Source organism: Microcebus murinus, chromosome 1 (genome assembly GCF_040939455.1).
Source record: "Microcebus murinus isolate Inina chromosome 1, M.murinus_Inina_mat1.0, whole genome shotgun sequence".
Classification (NCBI taxonomy): Eukaryota; Metazoa; Chordata; class Mammalia; order Primates; family Cheirogaleidae; genus Microcebus; species Microcebus murinus.
The window spans coordinates 7,221,091-7,240,682 of record NC_134104.1 but is presented as its reverse complement, the minus strand read 5'-3'; the positions used below and the strand labels follow the sequence as shown (position 1 = coordinate 7,240,682).

The following is a 19,592-nucleotide window of genomic DNA, read 5'->3' as shown; positions in this document are numbered from 1 at the left end:
GGTTGCGATGTATCCCGCACCTGAGGGCTGGGAGCGGATTCACAGCCGCTGTGCTCATCGGGATTTTCCTACAAGAATATGTTACTTGCTGCAGAATTGCACTGTCAGAGCAGGCTCATAAAGGAGATGAGCTTCCGGTTGTGATTTGAACAGGCTGGTGGGAGTGGGTGGGTGCGGACCCCGGAAACCTCAGCCGTGTTTCACACCGGCTCAGAGTGTGGTTTTGTGTCAGTGGGAACGTGACAAAGTGAAGGAATGGGGGAGTTGCCCAGGTCCCAGCAGCCAGTTTCAAAGGTGCGGGTCCTTCCATTGGCAGATCATGGCTTCTCCTCCGGCTCACTCTTCATTCCCAGCGAGCTCTGTGGAGGTTTGACAGCTGCTCCAGGAACTTGCAGTTTCATCTGTTGTTTGTTTGCTTTACACGAATTCATACGTGGCTTTGTAGCATAAAGGACAAACCTAGTGGGGTCTGACCTCCCTTTTCGACCCCAAGCTTGGGAGCCCGTGAAGCTGCAGTGACAGGGGGAGAGTCCAGGGCTGGAACCGTGGGAGAGACCCACACATGAGTGTTCCAGACTGATCTTGCATTGTGCTGTCTCCATAGGTAAAGATAAATCAATCCTGAGTAGGCAGCGGATATTTAGCCCTCAAATTTCATATATATATGTGTGTACGTATATGCATGTTTATGTAGAATACACACACCTACACAGACATACTTTTTGATGGCAGACGCTAATGTTAGAAATGTATGGGTCGATTTCTAGCCCTGCATGGTGCAGCCCCGAGCTGCTGTGCAGGAGGCGGGAGGAATAAGGCAGCAGCAGGTGAGTAGCCCAGCCGGTCGAGAGGGCAGCTTTGCGCAGAGAGAGGCAGGAGGTAGCTGGGTTTGAGCCTGTAGCAGAGCTGGGAACGGCTTTGCTTGGGTCGTAGTTGAGCAGAGAGTAAGTGCGTGTGGGTAAGGCTAGGCAAACACCAACAGAGCCTGAAGAAACATCCTCTACCTTTGGCCAGAGTGTGGCACCCCTCGAGGGACCCCGCAGGAACTGCCGAACGAGTATACGTGGACCGGATTTGTCACTAGGCAGTGTGAGACGGAACTTGTATTGCCCTCACGCCTGGAGCCCTCTGTCACTCTGTGCTGTGGCGATAAAGCGCAGATGTCGGGGCTGAACGCGCCACTTTCCAAGAGGATTTAGACTTTAGTGTAAAGGGGGCTTCGTGTCTAAGCTCACCGTCCATTCGTGGCTAAGAATTACAGCACGGAGCTAGGGGAGTTATGTTTCGGGGTCATGATCCTAAGCGACTTCTACTCTGTTAGCTTAAGGATTGAATCTAAAAGATGCTGGAAGTTGAAAAACCGTCTCAGGCAAGTCATCTTAACTTGCTGCAGGGAGAATATTTATTAAGGCCCCATGGGATGAAGGGCAAGCCGCTGTCTTGGAGCCAAAGTGCCGGGGTGCATGACATCTCTCGAAGGGCAGCGATCGTCCCTGCCCAGCCTGTCTCACGGTGTCGCCAAGAGAGCCCCACACCCCTGGTTAAACCAAGTGTCAGCAAAACACTATCTTAGGAGAGGTAAGAAGTGGGTTAAAAAGTCACAGATCTGAACCTTTATCCGTGGGATAAAACATTTGGATTTATGTATTTAAAAAAATTTGCTGTTTTTTTTTTTTTTTTGGTAGCAGAGCATGAAGCCTCATTAATGCCATATTTTTATTAGCAACTAAATCTTGGTAAGAATAGAAACCCGCCTAAAGCTGCTATCTGGTTACACACTCAAAAAAAAAACAAAAAAAAAAAACAACAACCTCGTCATGGGTTTAGGGCTCACAACATTTACCAAAGCAGCTAGGAGGCCTCTGAAGTGAGAGAACCCTGCTTGCATTTGGGTTCCACGACGTCCTTTTGAAGAAACCTCCACCACGCAATGGAGTAGGGGACATGTCTGAGGACACTGAGGGGACAGTCTGCTTCGGAGGGGGCTGCCCGGGCAAGGCCAAGAAAAAGCAAGAGAGAGCCGCGCACACACGGAGAGTGCAGAGACCTTTGCCTTTGATCGCATGAGAATTTGCTAGTTTTCAAGTCTCTCACTGGAATTTTTTACCCCTAAAGTAATTTATGGCGTGGCCGAAGCGCGTGTGGCCCCGGACTGCCGGCCACCTTGTTAGCAAAATGTGGACGGTGCTCCCTGCTGAGGAGCTCAGGCCTGTTCCCGGCTGTCCCTGTGCCTGCTCTGGGCCTGGGGGAGCAGGAGGGGAGTGGGCCGCTGCCTGCCAGCGAGCGACACGCGGTCTCACGCTCCCGGGTGAGAGCGCCTTGGGAGCCAAGTGCGAGGTTGGACACTCCGGCGTCGGGAGTGAGTTTGCACTTGCCGAGCGCAGGGAGGAGCGTGAAAAGCTGCTTGGCCCGGCAGATCTAGCAGACTGGGGGGCTCCAACGCTGAGGGTGGGCTCCCCTTTAAATGTCATGTTTATGGCGCCACAGGAAGCTTCTGAGTAAAAGCGATTCAGGCGCCTGCTTTGCACTTCGTTTACGCGGGCGATTATGCCACCCTTTAAAACACTTCCTCCCTGATCCTGCCAGAAGGGAAAACGCTGCGTGCGTCACAAACCGACGCATGGTGAGCTCCTCGTTCTACCACCAGGGCCGTGCGGACAGGGGCTGCGTCTTCTCGGGCTGTGTATCCTCGGCCCTAGCGCAGCCTTGACGTACGGCGCCTGCTCGGGGCGTTCTTGGTGAATGAATGAACGCACGAGGGAAGGAGGCGTTTCTACTGCGTTAACACAGAGCGTTGAGTTCAAAGGGTGCGCGAGCAATAAAGGCTGGACAGCGATGGAAAGTTGCCCACGATGTGCAGAGATCTCATTTCCGTGCAAATCCAAGTCCGCCTTTGATGACTGCCGAAACTCTGCCACCGCCAACAGAAGAGCCCTCAGGAGTCTCAGGGACCTGCCACTCACCCAGTGGGAAGTGGAGGGGTGCCGAGTGTCAGGCAGGCTGCTCCGTGTCCTCACGAGACCTCGGGCGCCAGGCCGGCCATGCACGCAGCTCCCTTTACAGGGATTTTCCAGAATAAGTTGCCCTGATTCACCCCGAGTGGCCTTGCTGTCCAGTCATGGAGGTTGGGCCACAGATGGACACCTGACCAAAGAGCCAGCTGCAGCGGGTTGACCAGCATGCTGGGGGGTGGCCTGACACGGCTCCGTGCGGCAGGCTTCTACATGGGTGGCGGCTGGAGCACCTGGCCAAACCCTCTCTGTCCAGGAGTCTGAGTGGGAGCTAAACAGACAAGCCACGGGAGCGGCGGGGGCCAGAGGAATACAGAGAAGGTGACAAGGATAAATAGGAGCCTCGAGGGAGAAGGAGGGAAGAGTGGAGCAAAGGGCAGTGTCGCCGGCAGAAGAGTAGGGATGAGATGTGAGGCCTCAAACGTGCAGACTCACTGCTCCCGGGACACCAGAGCCACCACAACGCGACAGTGCTGACAAATCCCAAGGGACAAATGCGGTTTCGGTTCCTAGCAAACCTGGCATGGTGGCCACAGGCACATTTGAGCAAACCGCGTGACCCAGGGCAGCCCAGGGGGCTTCCTGCAGCCTCAGGGAGCCTGTTCCCTTGGCCCCCTTCCCATCCCACTTCTTGGGCCTCAGAGCCAGGCTGGTGGCAATGACGCAGCATTGAGATCTGTGACTGTAGGGTCCCGTGTGCTGCAGGGAACTAAGGGGACTACAGGAAACCTCAAGGCTCTGCCCTTGCCCTGGGAGGAATTTATACTAGAATTGGGGATGCCAGAAAAATTCGTATATAGGTGTCCAAGGTGCTATATGTTAAATTGCTGAAATGAGAGGAACGCCGTGGGCTGCGGGGGGGACAGAAGCAGAAGAAAGCAAGGGGGGCTGGCGGGGATGTGGGCAAGGCCTCTGAGCGGGGGCTGAGTGCTGGGAGTGGCCAAGATGATGGCAGCGGGGAGGGCTCCTTGCAAACACATGCACCAGAGTGGCGAGTGCCTGGCACCACGTGTGGAGGGCTGAGGAAGGCTGCTGGCTGTCTGCAAACCTCAGGGTCTTCCTGATGCCCCAAGGTGACCATAACTGTAGCACTGGACTTGCCCAACAGCCCGAGTGAGCAGGCAGGGCCCGATGCTGTTTCCTGACTTGGGGGCCAGCTGTGATCCTGGATGTCCCCCGGTGCCCTGGGATCGGAGCATTTGAGGGCGCGCCTGCGTTTCTTTCTGGGAGCCACAGATCCCTGGGGAGGAGAAGCCGTGCTGTGAGAAACCTCAGCCAGGCACCCATCGCAGAGGGCAGCAGAGTGTTCTGTTCACACAGCAAGTACATGTCCTCGCCTTAGAAGCAAAATAGAAACAGAGTGCTGAAGCTGGAGGGGCGGATGGAGAGCTGCCTGGTGGCCGCTAAGTAACGGCACGTTCTTGGCCAGGCCCTGCTCCTGCTGCTCCGGGGGAAAACCCAGACAGACGGCAGCCAAGACCTGCTGTGGGCAAGGTTCAAGAACAAGCGCCCTTCATGCTCTGCTCTTTCTCCTTTTCCTTTTCATCATTTGCAGGACCTGCTACCTGCAGGCTGTGGGGACGCTGCCACCGTGTTATGTTTCATAGGTGAGTCTCTGCAGAGGAAGAGACGACTCTCAACAGACTCACCGGGGCCCCCCTGGTTGTCAAAGCCTGGGGCTGGTGTCATTGTCCCTCTCTTGGCCTCTGGGGTGCCTGGCACCATTACTCTCCTATGGGACGCTCTCATCTTCCTTGGCTGGGTTTTATTCCATTGAGAGCAATGTTGGACCCTCGAGCATGTGTTCAATGACTCTTCAGAACAAGGGACAGCTCCTTTGTGGGGGCTGAGATCAAAGGTGGCACCTGCAGATAGTTTTCGTGAATGTTTGGAAACACCTGGGGTCTGGGTAACCGAAGATACTTCAACCAGCTGAGAATAAAACATGAATGTCATCTGCAAGCTCGTTCACCAGGTTTTGCAAATGAAATAGGCATTACTAGAGGAATGAACTTTGTAGGGGAAGGAACCCCATGCCAGGTAGTTACTGAGGCTGTGTGTCCCTGTGTTTTCTTAAAATACTGCGGCTTCCCCAGAAAGGAGGGCTTCTGGCACCCCGAGGAGACCAAGCATGCTAACTCCAAGAGCTGCTTGCTTGAGCAAGATGCAACCAGCTTTTTAAGAAACAATGAGGTTTCTGAGTAAGAAAAAGCCCTTTTATTAGGATATTTCTAGCTCCACAGTAGAACACAGATTGGTTATGACAGCTTGAAGCCCATGGTATGGACTCGTGTGTCTTTTTAGTCCTTGACACATAGTAGGCACCCCATAAACGTCAATTCGTTACATACATAAATGAAGGTTTAAAATGAAAGAAGAAAACACACTGTGTCTTTAATCTCCCGTGGTTCGGGCATACCTATTTTGAGACTGCTATATCAGAAAGACAATGGGCTTAAAGCCATCATGAGCCTCGATGTGCTTGCCTATAAAACGGGCGTGTGCGGTGCCAATGACAATGCACGCGGGAGGGCTTTGCAAGCAGGAATCGCAACACCTGGGAGGGCCTGAGCTGTGGTCGGGTCGTGCATTGCTGCTCCTGGCTGGGTTTGTTTTGACCCTTGATCTTGGTACATTTCTTGCCTAAGATATTCGTGATGGCAGAGGAAAGACCTGGATTTCTTTCCCTTTCATGGGCTGTTCCCAGGACGTTGGCCACAGTGCTTAGGCGTAGGCAAAGCTGAACAAACAGTGCAGTTGGAGAGGGAGCCATTGAGGTGTCTTAGGGCCTCTAATAGTTCCCGAAGGGCTGAAGCTTCTCAATTTGCAGCAAAATGACAAACTCTAGGCAATTCTAAGACGTGTTCATGATAAAACCCATATACTGGAAGTGGGCCCGGGAAAGAAGTCTTAATTCCTTCAGGATGCAAGTGAGACCCACTTCTAAATCCAAGAAAAGAAGTTTGGAACTGTCTTAGTTGATCCAGAGTCAAGATAAACAGAATTTTCTAACGCCAAGGAAGGAACAGAAATTACAATAAAGAAGGAATAGAATCAAAAGGAACTTGGCTGACTTTTATAGTTTCTGGTTCTCTATTTCTGGGACATCTATGTTCAGTGGCAAAGTGAAAAAAAAAAAGTACACAAACATACATGCAAAGGCTGTCAAAGAAAGCAAGGAAAAGCTGTGCCCCAGGGATAGAAAAGGCTCTTTTCTGAGACTTTTCTTTGTTATCGTAAGTCCTGCAAATCTTCAAATGCTACCTGAGAGCTTTTCATCTGGAGTTGAAAGTCTTAAAAAAAAAAAAAAAAAAAAAAAAAGCAAAAGCAAAAAGCCCAAAAAGAAAGCAGAGAAAGGCCAGGTTTTCTTGAACATAGACCCAATGGGTTTAGGGAAGCAAATCTGTGTGCACTTTGCCAGGAGGGGCAGTTAGAGGAGAGAAGGGCCCTGGACCAGCCACGATTTGGATATTCACAACTGAGGGGACAGCAGAGACGTCCTCCCTCTGCCTTGGCCAGCGCGGTGGCCCCGCTGAGTTGCGGGAGAGGGGTGCGGTAGGCGCCCCTACAGGCAGCCTGGGAGTGGGAGGGAGGGGGACAGGGTGTGGCAGGTGCTGGGGACAGTGCTGAGCTGAGTGGAGGCTGCTGCGTGGCCATGCATGTGTCACTCTGTCCCTTTGGCCGTGGGGAGTTGCTAACTTGGGCGGCCCAGTGCCAGGTGCGAGCTTCCTGCTGAACGAGGGCTCCTCGTGAAATCCACTCGGTGGCTCTGCACGGCCAGAGCTGGAGAGGGACCGTCAGCGCCCAAAGGGTTATCTCCGTGAGATGCTTCTGGATTAAAGCTCTTTGGGTTCCTGGAGATGGACAGACGCTGGCACAGCTCCCCCGTCTGTGACACGGGACTGGTGGCATCCATTAGGAGGCCATGTAAAGGTGTGTGACCTGTGCCTGTGTGACCCCCTAGCTCTTAATTCGGTGTCCGATTGCCCCTTTAGGACCCGGGCAGGGCCTTCATTAAAAATGAACGAAAGTAGGAAATGGACTCAAGGAAAATCAACAATAGCATTCCAAGTCAGAGACGACAGCCTGGACATTGTTTTGTCATAACCTGGAGAGCATGAACCGTCCCTTGGAAGACCCCGTGGGCTGTAGACCCCGTGCTCAGAGCAGGGCTGGAGGGAGGAGTGCTGGCTCGGCACCTGGGAGCAGAGAGCCGATGTGCCTGGAAACAGAGGCTCAGTCTGGGGTGAGGGGTCCAGCCCCAGGCGGCCCCGACCTCTCTCCCCCGCGCTCTTCTCTACCCCCTGCCCCGCACCCGTGGGTCCTGCCCTGCTTTGCGGCTGTGACCAGGGCAAAGCACCAAGTGGAGTGTCTGGCCCGGAGTGAGCACTTGATAACAGGGTGATGATCTGGTTTGTTGCCAAAGCAATCATTTCCTATTATAGAAAAGAGAAAAATGACTTTGACTTGGAGGAGGTCACATATCTAGCCCCTGGCTGGCTTGAGCCCAGGTTGTCTGACTTGAAATCCAATTCCCGCAAAATGCTTTTCTTAGCAAACGATTCCTAATTAATAGAATAACACGGCCTCGGAATCTCAAACCTTAGATCAGCTAAGGGGTTTTGATCAGCTAACCCTGCACTCGCTCACCTGCTGTGAATGCCTCCCCAGCATTGGGTTTCTGGTTCTGGTGTCAGTGGGGGGGGTTGAGGGTGTCCCCACCCATTGGGTGAAGGAGGAGACCCTGGGCCTGGTTTGAGGAGGGGTGCAGGCTTCACCCGAGTTTCAGGGAGGCTGGTGTCAGCTGTCTTTCCCCTTAGTGCTCGCGGGCACGAATCCTTGACAGATTAAGGGCATGAGAGTACCGAAGCAGAGAGTTACCACGGAGGTGGTGTTTGTAGATGTCTGCAAGGCTGATGATGTGCTTTGAGGTCCTGCCACTGTATTATCTTTAGACTGAAAAGGTGTCCTGAGATCATCGTGTTTGGTTGGTGAGAGTGCGTGCAGAATAATAGCAGCTGTTTGGGGAGAAGGAGTTACCATGTGTCAGGAGCTGCAAATATTTATCTCCCTCTCCAGTTCTCAAAACCTGAGTCTGCACAGTGACAGACTGGTAACCAACTCTCCAGAGAACAGAAATTCCTTATTTGCAGCGTATGCCCATTTCCATGGTGTAAATGCTTCCACCGCTGCTGATTTCAAGCTTATCGATTGCTTAACAACCAGTCGACAAAGTTCCTGAATATTTATTTACCCATCAGCTCTTGAGAGCCCCAGAGAGCTCTAGAACGTAGGAGCCAAGAAAGGGATTTTACAGACATAGAAAGGAGGCGTTAGAGATTTTACAGGTGAGGAAATGGAAGCCTAGAGGTCACGTGGCTCACCCACCCTCCCGTGGGTTGGCAAGAACTGAGCCCCAGTCTGATCCTCAAGGCCCTTGCTCTTAGGGCCTCTCGACTGCCTCCCGGCCACCACCTGACTGTCAGCTGAGTGGTGACTGTTTTGTGTCCAAGGCTGGGGAGAAGTTTTCTGTCCCCCAGGTCAGGTGGGGTCAGCCTGGCTAGGGGAGCTGACATGTTCCAGCCCCGTCCCTGGCTGGCCCTGCAGCCACCTCCCCTCCACGTCCACAGCTCCTCACCCAGAGGCCCCACAGAAAGAACTAGCACCTCGTGGAAGCTTGAGTGCAAACACCCCGTCCAGTGCGCCTCCTCACTTTCCTCGGGCCCTGGCTCAGCGCTGACACAAGGGTGTCCCTGCACTTAGCCTCCCGCAGAGATGGTCCCAACGTGCCACAACTGTCGTGGCTTCTCTGGGGCGGAGGGGGCGCCCGGCCCGTGGAGAGTAACCCAGACGCTAAGCTCTGACGCTTGGTGGAGAGGCTCCTGCCCAACTTACTCGAAATTGAAAAACCCACCCTGGTCCCCGGGTCTTGAGTCTGGGGCCGCAGAGGAAACCCAGGCGCTGGCCACGCGGGGGCTGCTGGCCGACTTTGCTGGAAGCAGAATCCTGAATAAGAGGCCACAAGGACCCCTCAAGAGCAACTCTCCATGTCCCCAACGCCCACAGCTGTGTGCTGTGGGCGAGCAGCCTCAGCCGAGCAGGCTCAGCACCACGGCGTGGGCTGTTCCCCCGGGGAGGACACAGAGCGCAATGACCCGGGAGCTGCACTTTGCGGTGAGCCCCGGTCACTGGCAGCTCCAGCCCCGCAGGAAAGTGAGGACCTCCTGAGGGTGGGGGTGTAAAAATTCCAATGCCCCGAGCCCCTCTCCAAGCCAAGGAAATCCCAGTTTCTGGGGATCTGGGGTTGCGTGGGCCTCTCTGCAAACTCCCAGCTGTGTCTAATGGGCAGAGGGGGTGCAACCCAGCGACTTAGAATAATGACTTCCAAGTCTGGCTTTGGCGGGGGAGCGCTTTCTTGCAATGGAATCCACTGCAGGGATAGACACACAGACGGAAGCAGGGCCACTCTAAACCGTGTGCAGCCGCCCGTGACCGCCAGGCTTCCGAGAAGCCCAGATTCATCAAAAGCCACTGATTTGGGTATCTGACGATGGCACGAGAAGACGAATTTTCTGAAGTTTCTATGAGAGCATGCAGCAAGTCGTCACCCACTCCGGGTGGTGTGCCATGCCCAAGGGCCAGACCCTGTGCTGCCAGCCCACCAGGGCACTGGCAGGGCCCACAGACCCCTTCCTGGTGACCCCAGGACTTGGAGGCCAGCGTGGAGTTCTTGCGGGGTGCTATTTAACCATCTTCATGTGCTAAGGAGGTGATTCCCTCAACAGCTGGGACAATGTCACCTCCTCTGTCATTCTCCACCCCACTTCCTGCTCCTAATCCCAGAAGGGCCACAGAGCCCAGCTCCCAGTGGGCCCGTTCCCGAGACCCTTCTGCCTGCTGGCAGAAGATGAACCCAGAGGCCCTGCCCCACTCCCCCACACCCGGCAGATGGTGCAGCCCCAAGTATTAGGCAGCCCCCTGGACAGAGTCTTAGGACATGGCTCCCCCTCTGCCACATAAGACGGGCTGCCACTGTCCTGGGTTTCACTTCTTTTCTGGCTTCAGGCTGAGACAGACTGGCCCCAGTGACAGGTTTTCTCGGAGCACAAGGCCTCCCTCCTTCCCACATGTGTCGGCTTTAAATTGAGGCCCACACAGCCAGATGCAGGCTTCTGAGTCCTCGCTGAGACTCTTCTAGGCGTGTGGAGAAAGGCAGAGAGGAGGGTCTAACCCCAAGCTTAGATCTTCCTGGCCGACCGCTCTGTCTCTGTGAGTTGCTATTTATAAATTAAAGTGTCTCCTAGCAGATAAGACATTAGGGGTCTTCCTATGTGCTTTCTGAAAGCTTCTACTTCTCATAGCTGCCTGGTTATTTGTGACGATATATTTGGGGGATTAGCTGAGTGACGATTTCTATCCATGCAGAGACTGAGGGGATGCTCCCTTTACCTGGGGTGTCTGGGCAATGCCTTCTCCAGTAGGAAGTGTTTGAGCCTGGTGTTTTAGATAAATGACTTGTCTCTGCTTGTTAAAAAACCTTTGTTTCACGCCCTGACTTATTGCCATATAGCTGCATAATCGGAGGTCATGTTTATCTGAAAGTGGAACCAAGTCCCTGATCAACAAGGTGAATTATTGCAGCACATTGGTGTTTAGAAGCAGGTGAGTCACGGATCAAATGCCACCTATGGAAACTGACCCTCCACACTGTCCCTTTCCTGGACTGTGCAGAGTGAGGCTGAGGGCCTGGCCTTGCAAGAAGTGTCTTGTCATGGAAACGAGTAGAGAAGCACTTGGTCTGAAGGGTCTTTCTCTTTCCTAAGTAATCGGTTGGCAAAATGGAAATGTTGAGCCCCCCAGCAGGGTTTTGGGAAGTATGACAGATGAGGGAGGGACGAAGAAAGAGGGACACTGTAGCCGGGGATGATGAGAAGAAAGATGCAAAGGAATTTGTTAGTTTTTGATGGTGTTTTCCAAGATGAGTTCCCAGGCAATCTGCGGCCAGATGTATGAGTATTTCTAAGGGCGAATGCGTGCTTGGTCATCCTGCGACCTTGTGCTTTGAGAGTGCTTCTGAAACCTGCCTTATCTGAGGGGAGAGCTGAGGTTGGTGCACTGGAGGGATGAGAGTCATGCAAATAAGCCAGAAGCTCTGCTCTGGGGTGCAAACCCAGAGGCACCCCAAGTATTTCATTCCAGAACTAAACCTCATGGGGTGGAAGCAGTGGTGTGCTGGAGCCGGAGCTGATTGTTAAATTTATGGGAATTTTATGAGCAGGTTGTTAAACACAGCCACCGTTAAACATTAAATTATATAAAATTTTCAATTAAATTAATTAAGAACAAAGGTGATCAATACTCAAAACTTATCACCTTCCTACTCATTTTACTCCATTGTACTGCATCTATGTTCTTAAGGCTACTTCCACCTGCTGCGTGTCTGTGGTGGAAACCGTGCATAGCGACACGCTACTGCATGTCTCTTCCCAATTTTGCATTGGTGATATCACTATGATAGCTGGAAATTGGCCATGGTGGGAATATGTACACTAGGCAGACTGTCAGGCAGAGCCAACTGGTTTGGTTTATTGTTTTGTTGATTGTCCAAGTCAGTAGTCCTGAACTGGGGGGGGGGGGGGATTTTGCCCCCAGGGGACATTTGGCACTATATGGAGGCACTTTTGGCAGGGCGGGAACACTGCTGGCCTCCAGTAGGTAGAGGCCAGGAATGCCGTTGAACCTCCTACAATGCACAGGACAGCTCTGCTCTACCCCCCGCCACCAACTCCCAAACCAAGAACTCTCTGTTCCACAACATCAATGGTGTGAAAGTTGAGAAATCTCGGTCTAGATATAAGAAAATGATGGGAATTTTTAGTAATGTAAAATAAACTTAAGAGTGTGTTATATCTGTCCTTATTACATTGTGAATAACACACACACATACACAGACGGAAAAAAAAATTGAGGAAATATTCTTCCAGTATTTGAAAACCATTACTTGATTTGGCAAAGAAGTTGCTCAAGTCATTGGCAACTGAATAAAATTCTGATACATATCTTCATCTTTGTTTTTCACTAAATGAAGATATCACCCAATGTTCACACTGGAACTACACTCGTCCAACAATTGCAACCTTAGATTGGCTGCAGGAACGAGAGTTCAGCAAAATTCAGCAAAAGCACTCTGTAAGAATCAATTGGCTATGTGGAATCTACCATGAAATTATGATGATTATTTGTAAGTTGTGTGATAAACATCCTTCATATCAGTAAAATTTGTGTGTATGTGCATTGTTTTTCCTGAGCAGCCTGTTGATAAACATTTACCAGCACACCAGCAGCTAGAGGTTGCAGAGTTATCGGATTTAGATGTAACGCTCTCATTCTGCTTCCTACACAATATGTTCATGAATTTTCTATCTAGAGAAAGCGCAGTACTGTACAGTTCTGGGAAACTGTTTTTTTTGGGAAGAACTGGGGTAGGGATGAATGCAAACGCATGCCCAGGCTGGCTCTGTGCGTGGGTGCGGTAGGATGCTTCTCCTGCAATGTGGCTTGGGCACGCAGCAAGGCTATCTGCCGCTCCCTCCCTACCCCTCCAGGGGCCTCTCTACAGTGTTTGACACGGGCCCTTTTGGAGACAGGTGGGTTGTCACTAGCTAAAAAAAAAAAAAATGGGTGCAGGGACAGAAGGGAAGGGGGTGGGTAATGCAGTCACTGAGAGTTTGGGCAGGATTTTGATCATGCATTTAACCTGTTAGATCCCACGGTAGTCCATGTGGAGCTGAAGTCAGAAGAAAGGGCCAACAGGCCTGGTCAATTCTGATAGCAGGAATGGAACTGGAGCACCCTGCGTGTTCTAAGTCAGTGTGGCACATTCTGATGAAAGCACGTGACACTGAGGGAACCTGAGGGAACCGGCCGAGGGCTCGCAAAGGAAGGGACGGGGCCAGTGTCATCTGCTTCCCAGTTGACGTGCTTCCCAGGACACGAAGACTGAATCTAGACAAACGGGTGCAGCTCTTAAGAAGCCAACTTCGATATTCTGAGGGTCTCTCCACCCCCAGCACACCACATCTTAGTGCTGGGCCTCTGTCCAGGCGATCAGAATCATTCTGGATCTCTCATCGGATAGCTTTAAGGATTTGGGAGCACACGTCTTTGTCCGGGTGAGAAAGATGGCAGATGGAGGGATTGAAGCTGCTTTGTCCTCACCCCAAGAAATCTCAGGCGTGTCGCCACTTGTGTTGACAGTTCGGCTGTCAAATCTATAAATAACAACACAGGATGGGGTAGGAGGGTCAAAAAGGCAGCAGAATTGTGGCAGGTGAGATCTGCAGGGACCATAGAAACACTCTAGTTCAAATCCCACTCTTGCAGGGAAGGGGGGTCCGGAGCAGTTAAACGCCCTCCCTCAGGGAGGAGGCCAGGCTCCACGTGGGAGTCGTGCCCGGCAGCCCCGAAGTGTTACCCTTTCCGGGCACAGTGAGGACAGTCGGAGAAGGCAGCTGTGTTAGAAATCCAGAAGGAGGAGACAGTGGGCAAAAGCTTTGTTTCTTTCCTCTCCTTTCAAAAGTCCTGAAATTGCCTTTTGAAAAATTCTGAGATGAGAATTTAAATTTAATTTTCATGTTTTCACAAAAAAGGTGGCTTGATTAGATTTCAGCCTAAAACGGTGTTTGTGTTTTCTACACCAAAGCTTGGAAAATGGTCTGTACTTATAGGGAGACACAGAAGTCTGGAGGTCTGGGAATTCATATGTGAGAACTAAAAACCCTTTTAGACATGTGGGCTTTCATGCAAATTATATTTCCAAGGGACTTGGGTAAAATTTTTAAATTAAAATACTGTAGGTGGCTGTGTATGGATTTTTTAATTTTTTAATTTTTTTTTAAATTTTTGAGTGTCTGTATGAGTCATCTTGAGTTGTCTGCCTTTTTCTTCTTGGCCATATGTCAGTCAGCCTGTTTGTCCCTCCTGAGCCGCTTGGTTAACAGAGTGGGTTCCCCGAGGCCACCTGGTACAGGTCATGTGACATGTCGGTCAGGCCGTATACTGTGTGGCATGGTGGCTGGGGACATCTGGGACATTCACAGAACCCTCTGAGGGAGTCTGTGCTTCTATTTTGGCTTCTGGATTTTCACATTAATAACAACACAAGTAGATGACTGACAACCAAACTCACTCTGGTGTCACTGCACTCGAATCTCTAAAATTTCTGCCAGTCCCTCCTTCCCAAACCATCCAGCTGAAGGAGAAAGTAGGGGAGAAGAAAAGTGAAAAATGGAACAGCCACAATACAACTATGGAATTTACAAAATAAAGGGTGACATTGGAGCTACATAGTACATGGATTCAGGAACCCCCTCAATGTTCCCTACTGTTCCCTAAAAGGTGGGAACTGGTCTTTCCTGTGTGCCAGAGGCCACGTGTTATGAGCTTGTCACACTTGATTTATTTAATGTGTATACACTCCTAGATGTAGGTACTATTACCTCCAATAACAGGTGATAGGCTCAGGGGGAAACTGTCCCCATGCTTCTAGAATGAAGTTGGCCTGGAATTCACACACAGGGCTTTTCTCTATGCTTTTCCATTCGAATGTTTCTTAGTGGAAGATGGGATAACACAAGGAGATGGCAAGACATAACTGAACAGGAAGGGGAGTTATCTTTTGAGAGAGTGTGGAAACGTGTTTGGGGAGCTCACCTATTTGAAGATGAATCCATGGCTCAAGTGGAAGTTTACCTGTATACAAGTATAGAGTTTAGGAGGAAATACCAGCTTTGGTGGATCAGTTGGAGGAATCCCAACCTAGGAACTGACTATGGATATTGCATTCTTTGTAGCTGAACCTCATTCTGGTTAGAGATATTGTTTGGTGTTTCATATCCCACCTTGATGCTGGTTTCCTTAGCACAGCCGATATAGTTACTTTCTCTGGGAGAATCTGGAGTCATCAGGCCATGACATAGTGTACAACGGTTGGGTTGTCTCAAGGCCAAAGCAACGCAGACTGGCTGACTGATGGATGGGTGATGTGGTTCCAAAGAGCATGGGGTGATGTGGAGCAGAGTCAGGGCACTAGGCTGTGGTTCAGCTGCGTGGATATTATGTTGGTGTACACAGGTCATTTTCCCCAAGAGCTCTTGTGATATTAGAGATGAAAACTGAACTCTCTTGTCCTCCTGCAAATGTAAGGTCATGAGCAAAAGGTGGCTAATGTGTTTGTGCCAGCCTCTGATCATCAGTGTACACCATGCTGAGATACACTCCCTTTTTAGTTTCACACAGCTGTAGACTTTCTTAGTTAACAAGGACTTAAGACCTGATCTGGTTCTGTAGAATTCATTTTTTTTTTTGTAGCAGAAACATTCATTTTCAAGTACAATTTTACATAGAAACTCAATGTATGCAATAGATACAGTCAAGCAGCTCTGGATAAAATGGTAGCCAGGACTAAGAGCCTAATATGTTAGCTTCCCTTTCCCCCCGAGACACCTCAGAGGAATCCCAGAGTTCCAGAGAACAGAGCTGGAAAACTGCTGCAAGTTAGGAAATTGATTGGGAAGCAATGGGATCTTGAAAACTGGAGTGGGGACTGCTATGGTTTGGATGTGTCTCCTCCAAAATTCAGGTGTTGAAACTTCATGGCCAATGGGATGGTATTTAGAGGTGGGGCCTTTAAGGTATGATTAGGTCATGAGGGCTCCTCCCCTCGTGAATGGGATTAAGGCTTTTATAAAACAGACTTCACCAAATGTTAGGCCCATTTTTTCTTGCCCTTATTCCTTCTGCCATGTGAGGACAGTGTTCCTCCCCTCTGAAGAAAGCATCTTGGAAGCAGAGAGCAGCTCTCACCATGCAACTGAGCCTGCTGGTGCCTTGATCTTGGACCTCCTAATCACCAGAACTGTGAGAACACAGATTTCTCTTCGTTATAAGTTACCTAGTCTCAGGTATTCTGTTATAGCAGCACAAATGGACTAAGACAAGGACATTTGGGCAGATCCTTATGAAGCCGAGGATATCAAACCCCTGAATCTTGCCCAGTCTTCTTTGCTAGGAGAAGCAGCTCTTGCACCCCTGTCTGGAGGGGCTCACACTGCTTTGGCCAGAGAACCCAGAGGGTCTTTCCTGAAATGGCTGCCCTGGGAGACACTGCCAATTCTCCTGACTTTCTTCTGCCATTTCTAGAGTCTAGAACTAGAGTCAAGTCACAGCACACTCTAAAGGGTGAGGGGCAAAGTGTGATCTGTGAGGGGGTGCTCTACACTCCAAAAGAACTGCATGATTTTTTCAATTTATGGAGATGGAAATCTGGGGAATATGTGTGAAAATGCATCTTAAGGGAAGAAACACACAGTAGGATTGGGCCAAATTTATTGGCATAGGCCTACTGTGCAAAAATCCTGGATTCAGTATTTTATTGTTAGGAGTTAGAAAGGGCTTTAAAAGCTGGTTTGGTTGAAACATGTACCCAAAGGTGGCTACACGGATGCTGAAATGCCAGCACTGCCCCAGGATACTGTAGGGGACAGTATCCAAAGGCTCAGGGACATTGGAATATTAAAGTGGAATTACCCTGTAATACCTGCTCTCCACTGAGGCAGGGTGCAGAGGACACCTCTCTCATCATGAGAGTGGGAAACACATTTGTGAGGGAAGCCCCAGTACCCTTAAGGAGCTCTGTAGGTGCTCTTGTCTGTAGGTCACAAGTTACAGTGAGAACTGCTACCACTGAACTGGGATCCCCAAGTGCAAGGAGGATAATTGGATCCCAAGTCAGCAGGGGCTTAGGTTGACATTCAATTGCAAAAACTAAGGTGAGGATGGTCCCTATAATGGGCAGTGGAGCCAAAGCAGTAATCATCCTAGTCTGACTCACAGAGGCCTAGGGCATTGATCATGGTGTCTTAGGAAAGAAACAGATGGGCAGGCTACTAAATTCTTACTTGATTGAATAAGTGGAAGAGTTCTGTGTCCAGTGAGCAGAAGTCTAGCTTGACTCACTAATCAGTCATGGCACCTCAATGAATTCCTACATTGGGGCCAGTGTATAGACCTAGAATTTTTTGAATGAAGGGGAGGCCGGGTTCCTTTGAGGAAGAAACTCCCACTACAGTGCCAAAATTTTATACTGTTCATTTTTCTCCAAGTCCTCTCCAGAGGGACCCACAGCCATTTTCCAGGGTTCTTATTCACTAGGGAAAGGGAAATAATCAGGCATTTTGGAGCTTACTGGACACCGGCTCTGAACTGACACTAATTCCAGGAGACCCAAAACATTATAGTAGGCCGCCAGTCAGAGTAGGGGCTTACAGAAGCCAAGTGATATGTGGAATTTTAGCCCAGGTCCATCTCACAGGGGGCCCAGTGGCTTCTAAACCCAACCTGTGTTCATTTCTCCAGTTCTGGAATGCATAGTTGGAATAGACATAGTGAGCAATTGGCATAATGTTCCCTGACCTCTGGAGAGAGGGCTATTATGGTAGGCAAAGTCAAGTGGAAGCCACTAGAATCATCTCTATCTACAAGAATAGTAAACCCAAAGTAGCATCGCATTCCTGGAGGGACTGAAGTGTTTTGTTCTACCATCAAGGACTTGAAAGATGCAGGGGTGGTGGTTCCTACTGCACGTTAAACTTGCCCAACCTGCCTATAGAGAAGATATATGGGTCTTGGAGAATAACAGTGGAGTATCACAAGCACAATCTGATGGTGATTTTAATTGCAGCTGCTGTTTCAAGATTGGTTTCATCGCTTGAGCAAATTAACACATCCCCTCATACCTGGCATGTAGTTACTGATGTGGAAAATGCTTTCTTCCCTATAATCTGTTAATAAACAGTTTGCTTTTAGTTAGCAAGGCCAGCAATCTGCCATCACCATTGGAGCTCAGGGTTTTATATAAATTCTCCAGCCCAATGTCGTAATATATTCTGCAGGACACTGATCATCCCTTCCTTCCACAAGACATCACACGGGTTCATTAAATTGATATTACATTGATTGGACCTAATGAGCAAGAAATAGCATCTACTCTAGACTTTGCATGCCAAAGTATGGGAGATAAATCGCACAAAAGCCCAGAGGACTTATACCTCAATGAAATGTCTGCAGATCCAGCTGGGTGGGGCATGTTGAGAGATCCCTGCTAAGGTAAAGGATAAATTGTTGCAATGTCCCCTCCTACAATCAAAAAAGAGTCACAATGCTTAGTGACCCTCTTTAGATGTTAGAGACAACATAGTCCTCATTTGAGTGACTTGCTCTGGGCCATTTCCTGAGTGATCTGAAAAGCTGCTAGTTTTGAAAGGGATCTACAACAAGAGCAGGCTCTGCAATAGGTCCAGGCTGCCGTAAAAGTTGCTCTTCCACTTGGGCCATGCAATCCAGCAGATCTGATCATGCTAGAAGTGTCTGTGGCAGATAGAGATACCATTTGAAGCCATTGGCAGGCTTGAATAGTTGAATCACAGGGCAGACCATTACCATTTTGCAGCAGAGCCCTGCCATCCTTTGTGGATTACTACTCTCCTCTTGAAAAAGGAGTTTGGCCTGCTACCGGGTCTTTGCAGAGACTGACTGTTCCCCACGGGCCACCAGGTTACTGTGAAAACTCAGCTACCTGCTGTGGACTGGCTATAATCTGATCCAACAAGCTGTAAAGTTGGGCATGCACAGCAGAACTCTGTTCTCAAATGGAAGGAGTATATATATAAACTACAAGTAGTGTACCTAGGTGTTCATTTTGTCTGGAAGGAGAAATGGCCGCAGATATGAGGCTATACAAGTCATGGGCCGTGGCCAATAGTTGAGCTGTATAGACAGGGACTTGGAAGGAACATGCTTGAAAATCAGTGACAAGGAGGTCTGGGAAGAGGGATATGGATAGACCTCTTTGAATGGGCAAACAATGTGAAGATATTTGTGTCCCATGTGAATACTTATCAAAGAGTGACCTCACCAGAGGAGGACTTTAATAATCAGGTGGATAGGGTGACCTGTTCTGGGGGTACCAGCTGGCCTCTTTCCCCAGCCAGTCCTGTCATGGCACAAAGGACTCGTGAACAAAGTGGCCATGGTGGCAAGGATGGGGGTTATACATGAGTCAGAAACACAGATGTTCACTCACCAAGGCTGACTTGGCTACAGTCACTGCTGCATGTCCAATTTGTGGACAGCAGATTGGACCAACACCGGTTCCCAATATGGCACCATTCCACAAGGGTGATCAGCTAGCTATCTAGTGGCAGATTGATTGTGCTGGACCCTGTCCACCATGGAAGGAACAGCACTTGATTTTTACACGAATGGATACTTAGCCTGCATGCCTTCTCTATGCAGTGCTTCTGCCAGAACTGCCACCCCTGGATTTATGGCATACCTTATCTACTGTCATGATATTCCACCCGGCATTGCTTCTGATCACAGAATTCACTTCTCAGCAAGTGAAGCGTGCTAACGGGCTCATGCTCATGGAAGACACTGTTTTCACCATGTTCCCCACAGTCCTGAAGCAGCTGGCCTGACAGAACAGTGGAGTGGCTGTTTAGAGGCTCAGTTACAACACTA

General features: G+C 50.0%; 1 protein-coding gene and 1 long non-coding RNA gene across 3 annotated transcripts in view; one reads left to right on the top strand and one right to left on the bottom strand.

Annotated features, from left to right (window-relative positions):
* KCNJ6 (potassium inwardly rectifying channel subfamily J member 6) overlaps positions 1-19,592 on the bottom strand; it is a 274,104-nt gene that overhangs the window by 121,501 nt on the left and 133,011 nt on the right. The window lies entirely within an intron of this gene.
* Positions 13,092-19,592, top strand: part of LOC105881286 (uncharacterized) — a 32,958-nt gene continuing 26,457 nt past the window's right edge. The window contains exon 1 of the long non-coding RNA XR_002222938.2: positions 13,092-13,183. This is a non-coding gene — a long non-coding RNA (uncharacterized LOC105881286). The remainder of the gene's footprint in view (positions 13,184-19,592) is intronic.